We start from the raw sequence: 13340 nt of genomic DNA on the forward strand, positions 1-13340 counted from the left end.
AGCAAGACAGGGGCCCATTGCACTCCCACGGGGCCTTTTTAAATGCAATCCATAACCCGGATTTGCCAGGAACCCTTCTTACTCCTCCTACTTGCATGTGACACTGGGCTTAGGATCTGCATAGGAAACACACACACAAGCACACACCTACCTTTGTTGCCTGCAGATGCCTCCTTGGCTGTCCCCAAACGGTATCAAACCAACACCCACGGGAAGCTGTAAGCATAGAGGACATGCCTGCACCCCATTGGACTTACCTGTGTGGGTTAAATCCGGGTTATTTGACAACCTATGGCGGTGATGGTTCTGCTCAGGCAGAGCAGTGCTGATGCTCCTCATAAAGCTGTCGCTGCTGTGAAGGTTCTAGGTGACATCACAAATCCCTTTGGTTACATACACAACAAAGCTGGGTTGTTGTTGTTTACACTCTGCAAGGCCTGTGGAAGTGAGTGACATCATAGCACTGTAGTTCTGAGGGTTCAAGATGGATGCAACAATCTCCTGTTGCTTCTATGAAGGCCGTAATAGACGACATCACCAAACAGCTCCATAGTCACATACACAGCAAAGGAGAGATGTTGTTTACACCTAGTGATGTCAGTGGTATTGAGTGACATCACAGCACAGTGCTAAGGCTCCTGGGCCTGGACACAGCAGCGGCTGCAATATCTCAACGGAGAATACGTTTATATCTATGTGTGTGTGTGCGCATATATATATATATATATATATATATATATATATATATATATATATTTCTCCGCCGAAATCACTTTTAAACCCATTTCCACCTTTTTTTCCCTTCTCTTCCTCTTACTTTTTTTTCACGTTTTTTTACGTTTTTCTCCTTTTCGCCTCTTTTCTGGGCGTATTATTCTTCTTTTTCTTCTTTTTTTTCGTCTAATGCATACCCCATCAGTGCAGCAATGCTTATTCAATACCGCCAGCAGATGGAGACACTGGGGGATAATTTTCTAAGGATTTATACTGATTTTTCCTGTCTGAATTTGTCGCACAGAAAGTTGCAGGCCAAATATGTGTGACATTTCTGCGACTTTAGCTTCTAGAGCATTTTTACAACATTATACATAGGTGCTGAATACATAAAAAGCGACTGTTCAGCGACAGACAAGTCGCATCGGCTGAAAGTAGGCCAGAATGTCAGTCCATGTTGGAGCAGGTTTAGATACAGTCTAAAGCATAGATCTCAAAGTCTGTGCACAGAATTTAGCAAGGGCCTCGCACCTTCTGATGCATCAGGTAGGTGCACAATAGCATAGCCTAACCCTCTGTACTTTGGTCTATATTGATGCGGGACATAGACAGCCAGCTGATGACCAATCCATTAGTGCAATGGATGGCTGGAAGCATTTGTCTTTGCCTTTGCAATACCACAGAAGCAATGCATGGTCAATGTACAGCAATGACACACCTGTGTGAACAGCCAGGAGACCCCCCCCCCCCCATGTTATGTTACATAGTTACATAGTTAGTACGGTCGAAAAAAGACATATGTCCATCACGTTCAACCAGGGAATTAAGGGGTAGGGGTGTGGCGCGATATTGGGGAAGGGATGAGATTTTATATTTCTTCATAAGCATTAATCTTATTTTGTCAATTAGGAACATTCAGCACCCACCCGCTATCAAGGCAGCTGCCTATCATGTCATGCCCTACCTGCACAGGTGTGCTGGCTACTCAAATGATCCAATTAAGGAGGCCATTTAGTCAGCAGCAGCAGAAGTCCTGTGCCTGGACGCTCCAACAGGGGCCAGACACAAGCAGAAGCAGAAGCAGCAGAAGCAGCAGCAGCACCACCTTTTGTTTTTTGGCTGCAGCAGCAGCAAGGCCCACAGGGCTGGCTAGCTGGCTAGCCAGCAAGCAGGTAGCAATGAAAGTAGGAATCTTTCTTTTTAACCCTGTAAGGGGGTGGTGCACTGTACCCGAAGATACTGCCATATCGGGTCAATGCATAGGGCGACGGAAGCAAGCTTCGAAATCGGCCCCCGTTCTCAAAAATCCATTTAATATATGGTCCCCAGATAGGGGACGTATCAGATATTAAACTGATAAGAACAGATACTACACTTGATCTTAGCCAAAAGGCCGAGAAGCGATAACCGTGAAAGGGGCGGGCCCAACAAGGTCCCCTTCATGGGCACTATCACTGCTTGCTGTCAGGGAGGCTGCCAGACAATTTTCCATGCACACTCTGGGCTGGGGGGCAGTCAACCACCAGTACACACAGCAGAACCTAAACCCATACCATTATTGCTAAGCAGCAAGACAGGGGCCCATTGCACTCCCACGGGGCCTTTTTAAATGCAATCCATAACCCGGATTTGCCAGGAACCCTTCTTACTCCTCCTACTTGCATGTGACACTGGGCTTAGGATCTGCATAGGAAACACACACACAAGCACACACCTACCTTTGTTGCCTGCAGATGCCTCCTTGGCTGTCCCCAAACGGTATCAAACCAACACCCACGGGAAGCTGTAAGCATAGAGGACATGCCTGCACCCCATTGGACTTACCTGTGTGGGTTAAATCCGGGTTATTTGACAACCTATGGCGGTGATGGTTCTGCTCAGGCAGAGCAGTGCTGATGCTCCTCATAAAGCTGTCGCTGCTGTGAAGGTTCTAGGTGACATCACAAATCCCTTTGGTTACATACACAACAAAGCTGGGTTGTTGTTGTTTACACTCTGCAAGGCCTGTGGAAGTGAGTGACATCATAGCACTGTAGTTCTGAGGGTTCAAGATGGATGCAACAATCTCCTGTTGCTTCTATGAAGGCCGTAATAGACGACATCACCAAACAGCTCCATAGTCACATACACAGCAAAGGAGAGATGTTGTTTACACCTAGTGATGTCAGTGGTATTGAGTGACATCACAGCACAGTGCTAAGGCTCCTGGGCCTGGACACAGCAGCGGCTGCAATATCTCAACGGAGAATACGTTTATATCTATGTGTGTGTGTGTGCGCATATATATATATATATATATATATATATATATATATATATATATTTCTCCGCCGAAATCACTTTTAAACCCATTTCCACCTTTTTTTCCCTTCTCTTCCTCTTACTTTTTTTTCACGTTTTTTTACGTTTTTCTCCTTTTCGCCTCTTTTCTGGGCGTATTATTCTTCTTTTTCTTCTTTTTTTTCGTCTAATGCATACCCCATCAGTGCAGCAATGCTTATTCAATACCGCCAGCAGATGGAGACACTGGGGGATAATTTTCTAAGGATTTATACTGATTTTTCCTGTCTGAATTTGTCGCACAGAAAGTTGCAGGCCAAATATGTGTGACATTTCTGCGACTTTAGCTTCTAGAGCATTTTTACAACATTATACATAGGTGCTGAATACATAAAAAGCGACTGTTCAGCGACAGACAAGTCGCATCGGCTGAAAGTAGGCCAGAATGTCAGTCCATGTTGGAGCAGGTTTAGATACAGTCTAAAGCATAGATCTCAAAGTCTGTGCACAGAATTTAGCAAGGGCCTCGCACCTTCTGATGCATCAGGTAGGTGCACAATAGCATAGCCTAACCCTCTGTACTTTGGTCTATATTGATGCGGGACATAGACAGCCAGCTGATGACCAATCCATTAGTGCAATGGATGGCTGGAAGCATTTGTCTTTGCCTTTGCAATACCACAGAAGCAATGCATGGTCAATGTACAGCAATGACACACCTGTGTGAACAGCCAGGAGACCCCCCCCCCCCCCCCATGTTATGTTACATAGTTACATAGTTAGTACGGTCGAAAAAAGACATATGTCCATCACGTTCAACCAGGGAATTAAGGGGTAGGGGTGTGGCGCGATATTGGGGAAGGGATGAGATTTTATATTTCTTCATAAGCATTAATCTTATTTTGTCAATTAGGAACATTCAGCACCCACCCGCTATCAAGGCAGCTGCCTATCATGTCATGCCCTACCTGCACAGGTGTGCTGGCTACTCAAATGATCCAATTAAGGAGGCCATTTAGTCAGCAGCAGCAGAAGTCCTGTGCCTGGACGCTCCAACAGGGGCCAGACACAAGCAGAAGCAGAAGCAGCAGAAGCAGCAGCAGCACCACCTTTTGTTTTTTGGCTGCAGCAGCAGCAAGGCCCACAGGGCTGGCTAGCTGGCTAGCCAGCAAGCAGGTAGCAATGAAAGTAGGAATCTTTCTTTTTAACCCTGTAAGGGGGTGGTGCACTGTACCCGAAGATACTGCCATATCGGGTCAATGCATAGGGCGACGGAAGCAAGCTTCGAAATCGGCCCCCGTTCTCAAAAATCCATTTAATATATGGTCCCCAGATAGGGGACGTATCAGATATTAAACTGATAAGAACAGATACTACACTTGATCTTAGCCAAAAGGCCGAGAAGCGATAACCGTGAAAGGGGCGGGCCCAACAAGGTCCCCTTCATGGGCACTATCACTGCTTGCTGTCAGGGAGGCTGCCAGACAATTTTCCATGCACACTCTGGGCTGGGGGGCAGTCAACCACCAGTACACACAGCAGAACCTAAACCCATACCATTATTGCTAAGCAGCAAGACAGGGGCCCATTGCACTCCCACGGGGCCTTTTTAAATGCAATCCATAACCCGGATTTGCCAGGAACCCTTCTTACTCCTCCTACTTGCATGTGACACTGGGCTTAGGATCTGCATAGGAAACACACACACAAGCACACACCTACCTTTGTTGCCTGCAGATGCCTCCTTGGCTGTCCCCAAACGGTATCAAACCAACACCCACGGGAAGCTGTAAGCATAGAGGACATGCCTGCACCCCATTGGACTTACCTGTGTGGGTTAAATCCGGGTTATTTGACAACCTATGGCGGTGATGGTTCTGCTCAGGCAGAGCAGTGCTGATGCTCCTCATAAAGCTGTCGCTGCTGTGAAGGTTCTAGGTGACATCACAAATCCCTTTGGTTACATACACAACAAAGCTGGGTTGTTGTTGTTTACACTCTGCAAGGCCTGTGGAAGTGAGTGACATCATAGCACTGTAGTTCTGAGGGTTCAAGATGGATGCAACAATCTCCTGTTGCTTCTATGAAGGCCGTAATAGACGACATCACCAAACAGCTCCATAGTCACATACACAGCAAAGGAGAGATGTTGTTTACACCTAGTGATGTCAGTGGTATTGAGTGACATCACAGCACAGTGCTAAGGCTCCTGGGCCTGGACACAGCAGCGGCTGCAATATCTCAACGGAGAATACGTTTATATCTATGTGTGTGTGTGCGCATATATATATATATATATATATATATATATATATATATATATATATATATTTCTCCGCCGAAATCACTTTTAAACCCATTTCCACCTTTTTTTCCCTTCTCTTCCTCTTACTTTTTTTTCACGTTTTTTTACGTTTTTCTCCTTTTCGCCTCTTTTCTGGGCGTATTATTCTTCTTTTTCTTCTTTTTTTTCGTCTAATGCATACCCCATCAGTGCAGCAATGCTTATTCAATACCGCCAGCAGATGGAGACACTGGGGGATAATTTTCTAAGGATTTATACTGATTTTTCCTGTCTGAATTTGTCGCACAGAAAGTTGCAGGCCAAATATGTGTGACATTTCTGCGACTTTAGCTTCTAGAGCATTTTTACAACATTATACATAGGTGCTGAATACATAAAAAGCGACTGTTCAGCGACAGACAAGTCGCATCGGCTGAAAGTAGGCCAGAATGTCAGTCCATGTTGGAGCAGGTTTAGATACAGTCTAAAGCATAGATCTCAAAGTCTGTGCACAGAATTTAGCAAGGGCCTCGCACCTTCTGATGCATCAGGTAGGTGCACAATAGCATAGCCTAACCCTCTGTACTTTGGTCTATATTGATGCGGGACATAGACAGCCAGCTGACGACCAATCCATTAGTGCAATGGATGGCTGGAAGCATTTGTCTTTGCCTTTGCAATACCACAGAAGCAATGCATGGTCAATGTACAGCAATGACACACCTGTGTGAACAGCCAGGAGACCCCCCCCCCCCCCCCCCATGTTATGTTACATAGTTACATAGTTAGTACGGTCGAAAAAAGACATATGTCCATCACGTTCAACCAGGGAATTAAGGGGTAGGGGTGTGGCGCGATATTGGGGAAGGGATGAGATTTTATATTTCTTCATAAGCATTAATCTTATTTTGTCAATTAGGAACATTCAGCACCCACCCGCTATCAAGGCAGCTGCCTATCATGTCATGCCCTACCTGCACAGGTGTGCTGGCTACTCAAATGATCCAATTAAGGAGGCCATTTAGTCAGCAGCAGCAGAAGTCCTGTGCCTGGACGCTCCAACAGGGGCCAGACACAAGCAGAAGCAGAAGCAGCAGAAGCAGCAGCAGCACCACCTTTTGTTTTTTGGCTGCAGCAGCAGCAAGGCCCACAGGGCTGGCTAGCTGGCTAGCCAGCAAGCAGGTAGCAATGAAAGTAGGAATCTTTCTTTTTAACCCTGTAAGGGGGTGGTGCACTGTACCCGAAGATACTGCCATATCGGGTCAATGCATAGGGCGACGGAAGCAAGCTTCGAAATCGGCCCCCGTTCTCAAAAATCCATTTAATATATGGTCCCCAGATAGGGGACGTATCAGATATTAAACTGATAAGAACAGATACTACACTTGATCTTAGCCAAAAGGCCGAGAAGCGATAACCGTGAAAGGGGCGGGCCCAACAAGGTCCCCTTCATGGGCACTATCACTGCTTGCTGTCAGGGAGGCTGCCAGACAATTTTCCATGCACACTCTGGGCTGGGGGGCAGTCAACCACCAGTACACACAGCAGAACCTAAACCCATACCATTATTGCTAAGCAGCAAGACAGGGGCCCATTGCACTCCCACGGGGCCTTTTTAAATGCAATCCATAACCCGGATTTGCCAGGAACCCTTCTTACTCCTCCTACTTGCATGTGACACTGGGCTTAGGATCTGCATAGGAAACACACACACAAGCACACACCTACCTTTGTTGCCTGCAGATGCCTCCTTGGCTGTCCCCAAACGGTATCAAACCAACACCCACGGGAAGCTGTAAGCATAGAGGACATGCCTGCACCCCATTGGACTTACCTGTGTGGGTTAAATCCGGGTTATTTGACAACCTATGGCGGTGATGGTTCTGCTCAGGCAGAGCAGTGCTGATGCTCCTCATAAAGCTGTCGCTGCTGTGAAGGTTCTAGGTGACATCACAAATCCCTTTGGTTACATACACAACAAAGCTGGGTTGTTGTTGTTTACACTCTGCAAGGCCTGTGGAAGTGAGTGACATCATAGCACTGTAGTTCTGAGGGTTCAAGATGGATGCAACAATCTCCTGTTGCTTCTATGAAGGCCGTAATAGACGACATCACCAAACAGCTCCATAGTCACATACACAGCAAAGGAGAGATGTTGTTTACACCTAGTGATGTCAGTGGTATTGAGTGACATCACAGCACAGTGCTAAGGCTCCTGGGCCTGGACACAGCAGCGGCTGCAATATCTCAACGGAGAATACGTTTATATCTATGTGTGTGTGTGCGCATATATATATATATATATATATATATATATATATATATATATATATATATTTCTCCGCCGAAATCACTTTTAAACCCATTTCCACCTTTTTTTCCCTTCTCTTCCTCTTACTTTTTTTTCACGTTTTTTTACGTTTTTCTCCTTTTCGCCTCTTTTCTGGGCGTATTATTCTTCTTTTTCTTCTTTTTTTTCGTCTAATGCATACCCCATCAGTGCAGCAATGCTTATTCAATACCGCCAGCAGATGGAGACACTGGGGGATAATTTTCTAAGGATTTATACTGATTTTTCCTGTCTGAATTTGTCGCACAGAAAGTTGCAGGCCAAATATGTGTGACATTTCTGCGACTTTAGCTTCTAGAGCATTTTTACAACATTATACATAGGTGCTGAATACATAAAAAGCGACTGTTCAGCGACAGACAAGTCGCATCGGCTGAAAGTAGGCCAGAATGTCAGTCCATGTTGGAGCAGGTTTAGATACAGTCTAAAGCATAGATCTCAAAGTCTGTGCACAGAATTTAGCAAGGGCCTCGCACCTTCTGATGCATCAGGTAGGTGCACAATAGCATAGCCTAACCCTCTGTACTTTGGTCTATATTGATGCGGGACATAGACAGCCAGCTGACGACCAATCCATTAGTGCAATGGATGGCTGGAAGCATTTGTCTTTGCCTTTGCAATACCACAGAAGCAATGCATGGTCAATGTACAGCAATGACACACCTGTGTGAACAGCCAGGAGACCCCCCCCCCCCCCCCCCCATGTTATGTTACATAGTTACATAGTTAGTACGGTCGAAAAAAGACATATGTCCATCACGTTCAACCAGGGAATTAAGGGGTAGGGGTGTGGCGCGATATTGGGGAAGGGATGAGATTTTATATTTCTTCATAAGCATTAATCTTATTTTGTCAATTAGGAACATTCAGCACCCACCCGCTATCAAGGCAGCTGCCTATCATGTCATGCCCTACCTGCACAGGTGTGCTGGCTACTCAAATGATCCAATTAAGGAGGCCATTTAGTCAGCAGCAGCAGAAGTCCTGTGCCTGGACGCTCCAACAGGGGCCAGACACAAGCAGAAGCAGAAGCAGCAGAAGCAGCAGCAGCACCACCTTTTGTTTTTTGGCTGCAGCAGCAGCAAGGCCCACAGGGCTGGCTAGCTGGCTAGCCAGCAAGCAGGTAGCAATGAAAGTAGGAATCTTTCTTTTTAACCCTGTAAGGGGGTGGTGCACTGTACCCGAAGATACTGCCATATCGGGTCAATGCATAGGGCGACGGAAGCAAGCTTCGAAATCGGCCCCCGTTCTCAAAAATCCATTTAATATATGGTCCCCAGATAGGGGACGTATCAGATATTAAACTGATAAGAACAGATACTACACTTGATCTTAGCCAAAAGGCCGAGAAGCGATAACCGTGAAAGGGGCGGGCCCAACAAGGTCCCCTTCATGGGCACTATCACTGCTTGCTGTCAGGGAGGCTGCCAGACAATTTTCCATGCACACTCTGGGCTGGGGGGCAGTCAACCACCAGTACACACAGCAGAACCTAAACCCATACCATTATTGCTAAGCAGCAAGACAGGGGCCCATTGCACTCCCACGGGGCCTTTTTAAATGCAATCCATAACCCGGATTTGCCAGGAACCCTTCTTACTCCTCCTACTTGCATGTGACACTGGGCTTAGGATCTGCATAGGAAACACACACACAAGCACACACCTACCTTTGTTGCCTGCAGATGCCTCCTTGGCTGTCCCCAAACGGTATCAAACCAACACCCACGGGAAGCTGTAAGCATAGAGGACATGCCTGCACCCCATTGGACTTACCTGTGTGGGTTAAATCCGGGTTATTTGACAACCTATGGCGGTGATGGTTCTGCTCAGGCAGAGCAGTGCTGATGCTCCTCATAAAGCTGTCGCTGCTGTGAAGGTTCTAGGTGACATCACAAATCCCTTTGGTTACATACACAACAAAGCTGGGTTGTTGTTGTTTACACTCTGCAAGGCCTGTGGAAGTGAGTGACATCATAGCACTGTAGTTCTGAGGGTTCAAGATGGATGCAACAATCTCCTGTTGCTTCTATGAAGGCCGTAATAGACGACATCACCAAACAGCTCCATAGTCACATACACAGCAAAGGAGAGATGTTGTTTACACCTAGTGATGTCAGTGGTATTGAGTGACATCACAGCACAGTGCTAAGGCTCCTGGGCCTGGACACAGCAGCGGCTGCAATATCTCAACGGAGAATACGTTTATATCTATGTGTGTGTGTGCGCATATATATATATATATATATATATATATATATATATATATATTTCTCCGCCGAAATCACTTTTAAACCCATTTCCACCTTTTTTTCCCTTCTCTTCCTCTTACTTTTTTTTCACGTTTTTTTACGTTTTTCTCCTTTTCGCCTCTTTTCTGGGCGTATTATTCTTCTTTTTCTTCTTTTTTTTCGTCTAATGCATACCCCATCAGTGCAGCAATGCTTATTCAATACCGCCAGCAGATGGAGACACTGGGGGATAATTTTCTAAGGATTTATACTGATTTTTCCTGTCTGAATTTGTCGCACAGAAAGTTGCAGGCCAAATATGTGTGACATTTCTGCGACTTTAGCTTCTAGAGCATTTTTACAACATTATACATAGGTGCTGAATACATAAAAAGCGACTGTTCAGCGACAGACAAGTCGCATCGGCTGAAAGTAGGCCAGAATGTCAGTCCATGTTGGAGCAGGTTTAGATACAGTCTAAAGCATAGATCTCAAAGTCTGTGCACAGAATTTAGCAAGGGCCTCGCACCTTCTGATGCATCAGGTAGGTGCACAATAGCATAGCCTAACCCTCTGTACTTTGGTCTATATTGATGCGGGACATAGACAGCCAGCTGATGACCAATCCATTAGTGCAATGGATGGCTGGAAGCATTTGTCTTTGCCTTTGCAATACCACAGAAGCAATGCATGGTCAATGTACAGCAATGACACACCTGTGTGAACAGCCAGGAGACCCCCCCCCCCCCCCCCCATGTTATGTTACATAGTTACATAGTTAGTACGGTCGAAAAAAGACATATGTCCATCACGTTCAACCAGGGAATTAAGGGGTAGGGGTGTGGCGCGATATTGGGGAAGGGATGAGATTTTATATTTCTTCATAAGCATTAATCTTATTTTGTCAATTAGGAACATTCAGCACCCACCCGCTATCAAGGCAGCTGCCTATCATGTCATGCCCTACCTGCACAGGTGTGCTGGCTACTCAAATGATCCAATTAAGGAGGCCATTTAGTCAGCAGCAGCAGAAGTCCTGTGCCTGGACGCTCCAACAGGGGCCAGACACAAGCAGAAGCAGAAGCAGCAGAAGCAGCAGCAGCACCACCTTTTGTTTTTTGGCTGCAGCAGCAGCAAGGCCCACAGGGCTGGCTAGCTGGCTAGCCAGCAAGCAGGTAGCAATGAAAGTAGGAATCTTTCTTTTTAACCCTGTAAGGGGGTGGTGCACTGTACCCGAAGATACTGCCATATCGGGTCAATGCATAGGGCGACGGAAGCAAGCTTCGAAATCGGCCCCCGTTCTCAAAAATCCATTTAATATATGGTCCCCAGATAGGGGACGTATCAGATATTAAACTGATAAGAACAGATACTACACTTGATCTTAGCCAAAAGGCCGAGAAGCGATAACCGTGAAAGGGGCGGGCCCAACAAGGTCCCCTTCATGGGCACTATCACTGCTTGCTGTCAGGGAGGCTGCCAGACAATTTTCCATGCACACTCTGGGCTGGGGGGCAGTCAACCACCAGTACACACAGCAGAACCTAAACCCATACCATTATTGCTAAGCAGCAAGACAGGGGCCCATTGCACTCCCACGGGGCCTTTTTAAATGCAATCCATAACCCGGATTTGCCAGGAACCCTTCTTACTCCTCCTACTTGCATGTGACACTGGGCTTAGGATCTGCATAGGAAACACACACACAAGCACACACCTACCTTTGTTGCCTGCAGATGCCTCCTTGGCTGTCCCCAAACGGTATCAAACCAACACCCACGGGAAGCTGTAAGCATAGAGGACATGCCTGCACCCCATTGGACTTACCTGTGTGGGTTAAATCCGGGTTATTTGACAACCTATGGCGGTGATGGTTCTGCTCAGGCAGGCTCCTCATAAAGCTGTCGCTGCTGTGAAGGTTCTAGGTGACATCACAAATCCCTTTGGTTACATACACAACAAAGCTGGGTTGTTGTTGTTTACACTCTGCAAGGCCTGTGGAAGTGAGTGACATCATAGCACTGTAGTTCTGAGGGTTCAAGATGGATGCAACAATCTCCTGTTGCTTCTATGAAGGCCGTAATAGACGACATCACCAAACAGCTCCATAGTCACATACACAGCAAAGGAGAGATGTTGTTTACACCTAGTGATGTCAGTGGTATTGAGTGACATCACAGCACAGTGCTAAGGCTCCTGGGCCTGGACACAGCAGCGGCTGCAATATCTCAACGGAGAATACGTTTATATCTATGTGTGTGTGTGCGCATATATATATATATATATATATATATATATATATATATATATATTTCTCCGCCGAAATCACTTTTAAACCCATTTCCACCTTTTTTTCCCTTCTCTTCCTCTTACTTTTTTTTCACGTTTTTTTACGTTTTTCTCCTTTTCGCCTCTTTTCTGGGCGTATTATTCTTCTTTTTCTTCTTTTTTTTCGTCTAATGCATACCCCATCAGTGCAGCAATGCTTATTCAATACCGCCAGCAGATGGAGACACTGGGGGATAATTTTCTAAGGATTTATACTGATTTTTCCTGTCTGAATTTGTCGCACAGAAAGTTGCAGGCCAAATATGTGTGACATTTCTGCGACTTTAGCTTCTAGAGCATTTTTACAACATTATACATAGGTGCTGAATACATAAAAAGCGACTGTTCAGCGACAGACAAGTCGCATCGGCTGAAAGTAGGCCAGAATGTCAGTCCATGTTGGAGCAGGTTTAGATACAGTCTAAAGCATAGATCTCAAAGTCTGTGCACAGAATTTAGCAAGGGCCTCGCACCTTCTGATGCATCAGGTAGGTGCACAATAGCATAGCCTAACCCTCTGTACTTTGGTCTATATTGATGCGGGACATAGACAGCCAGCTGATGACCAATCCATTAGTGCAATGGATGGCTGGAAGCATTTGTCTTTGCCTTTGCAATACCACAGAAGCAATGCATGGTCAATGTACAGCAATGACACACCTGTGTGAACAGCCAGGAGACCCCCCCCCCCATGTTATGTTACATAGTTACATAGTTAGTACGGTCGAAAAAAGACATATGTCCATCACGTTCAACCAGGGAATTAAGGGGTAGGGGTGTGGCGCGATATTGGGGAAGGGATGAGATTTTATATTTCTTCATAAGCATTAATTTTATTTTGTCAATTAGGAACATTCAGCACCCACCCGCTATCAAGGCAGCTGCCTATCATGTCATGCCCTACCTGCACAGGTGTGCTGGCTACTCAAATGATCCAATTAAGGAGGCCATTTAGTCAGCAGCAGCAGAAGTCCTGTGCCTGGACGCTCCAACAGGGGCCAGACACAAGCAGAAGCAGAAGCAGCAGAAGCAGCAGCAGCACCACCTTTTGTTTTTTGGCTGCAGCAGCAGCAAGGCCCACAGGGCTGGCTAGCTGGCTAGCCAGCAAGCAGGTAGCAATGAAAGTAGGAATCTTTCTTTTTAACCCTGTAAGG

The 13340-nt window shown here is 46.1% G+C and overlaps 5 non-coding genes across 5 annotated transcripts; all 5 read right to left on the reverse strand.

The window, feature by feature from the left end:
• Nucleotides 1-1928: 1928 nt before the first annotated feature.
• Nucleotides 1929-2119, reverse strand: LOC130333659 (U2 spliceosomal RNA). The gene has a single exon (XR_008875812.1). It is a non-coding gene; the product is annotated as a U2 spliceosomal RNA (small nuclear RNA).
• Nucleotides 2120-4212: 2093 nt separating this feature from the next.
• LOC130333660 (U2 spliceosomal RNA) lies at nucleotides 4213-4403 on the reverse strand. The gene has a single exon (XR_008875813.1). It is a non-coding gene; the product is annotated as a U2 spliceosomal RNA (small nuclear RNA).
• Nucleotides 4404-6502: 2099 nt separating this feature from the next.
• Nucleotides 6503-6693, reverse strand: LOC130333661 (U2 spliceosomal RNA). The gene has a single exon (XR_008875814.1). It is a non-coding gene; the product is annotated as a U2 spliceosomal RNA (small nuclear RNA).
• Nucleotides 6694-8793: 2100 nt separating this feature from the next.
• On the reverse strand, nucleotides 8794-8984 carry LOC130333662 (U2 spliceosomal RNA). The gene has a single exon (XR_008875815.1). It is a non-coding gene; the product is annotated as a U2 spliceosomal RNA (small nuclear RNA).
• Nucleotides 8985-11075: 2091 nt separating this feature from the next.
• LOC130333664 (U2 spliceosomal RNA) lies at nucleotides 11076-11266 on the reverse strand. Its single transcript, XR_008875816.1, has one exon. It is a non-coding gene; the product is annotated as a U2 spliceosomal RNA (small nuclear RNA).
• Between the last annotated feature and the right edge of the window lie 2074 nt (nucleotides 11267-13340).

This window comes from Hyla sarda, unplaced genomic scaffold (genome assembly GCF_029499605.1).
Source record: "Hyla sarda isolate aHylSar1 unplaced genomic scaffold, aHylSar1.hap1 scaffold_413, whole genome shotgun sequence".
In the NCBI taxonomy this organism is placed as follows: Eukaryota; Metazoa; Chordata; class Amphibia; order Anura; family Hylidae; genus Hyla; species Hyla sarda.